This window comes from Odontomachus brunneus, unplaced genomic scaffold, assembly GCF_010583005.1.
Source record: "Odontomachus brunneus isolate Ranch 3 - 2012 unplaced genomic scaffold, Obru_v1 Obru_scaffold_121, whole genome shotgun sequence".
NCBI lineage: Eukaryota > Metazoa > Arthropoda > Insecta > Hymenoptera > Formicidae > Odontomachus > Odontomachus brunneus.
In genome coordinates, this window is record NW_022639571.1 from 751,619 (window position 1) to 753,160 (window position 1,542).

Consider the following 1,542-nt stretch of genomic DNA (forward strand, 5'->3'; position numbering starts at 1 on the left):
ACGTATGGATGCATATACCGATAACGGAAATGGACCAACTGGTGAAGCACGACGCACTCCAGACCATATCTCCCTGTTTTTCTCCATTGAAAAAAACAGGTGAAGAAAAAATCTACACGTTTCGTTCTTGTCTTCAAAACATTCAACTTGATATGACTGCACAATTACCGTAATAAGGATCAAATCTGAAAAATTTATATGATAAAATGATTAAACTTAACACGTTGACTGTCGCGTTAATTTCCACTGATTGCATAAAAGCAAAATTGATCACTAAATTTACCAATTATAAAATACAATGTGTATATATATATATATATATATATATATATATATATATATATATATATATATATTTCCTTTGTATAATCAATAAATGATCGTAAAATTAATATGACAGAATAATGAAGAAATTACGTTAAAAAAGAAGATTGCACGATTATTTTATGATTATTTATTACTTGTTAGAGTAAGAAGAAAGTGTTCGAAATATTTTAGAGGTGTGCTTAATAGATCGCAAGTGTTATTTTGTGAGTATATCTTTTCATCCTGACGAATTTCGCAAGAATTTTTAACATGCATTTTCTCGCGTCATTAAAAAGAGATGATCGATATAAGTATCCAGCAGTCTTAAGAAAGATTTATATTACGTTATAATATTACGTTTATTTATTGATTACGGTTATTTATTGATTGTTAAGCGCAGATAATAGTTTTCGGGGCATTTTATTATGCTGTATGTACGCTGAAGCAATTTCAAGTGTTCTTTCATGCAAAATATCATTTTATTTAAAGCACGCAAGAATTTCGGACGTGCATTTTCTCGCTTCTGACGTCATCAATCAAGAGTTCCGCGACGAAGGATCAGGAGTCTTAATGAAACACCGTAATTTCATAGTGCTGATCGCAGATAAGATCACAAAGTATCCAAAGCGTTAACTGTAATCAGGACGCGCTATGATACCCACGAAGCCCGGAGGATCGATTTTCTATTATCTATACGACCAATTTTTCAAATGTGATTAATTATACTTCATACACATGACTTGATGGAGCATAGTAGCATCACAGTGCTCATCACCACCAAATGTCACGGTATTCAACATGGTTAACTGTAATCTGGACACGCTACGATATGTTCGAAGCTCGATAACGACGAGGTCTCAACTCGCCTTTTATTCAACGTCATCTGAAACGAATCTGTCATCGCTTTACCGTACTTGGATTCATTATGACAACCGCGTCTCAAGGCGTCCAGGACGTTAGATGTAAATGGTAAATCACGAGCAGTTGGCTCTCCCGCACGTACGGAGTGAAACACGACCATAATTGCCACCGAGAGAATCTCTCGCTCGGGGAACAAGCAATGAGACTGCGCTCCTCTCTCTCTTCCTGCTCCCCTCTCCTTCCATCCCTCTCTCTCTCTCTTTCTCTCTATCTATCTCTTTCTCTCTCTCTATCTCCGGAAAAAATGACGCTCGTAGTGATGCAGCGAGGGCACCGGGCCCTTTTTTAGTGACGGGCGCGGCGCGGCAGTAGCGG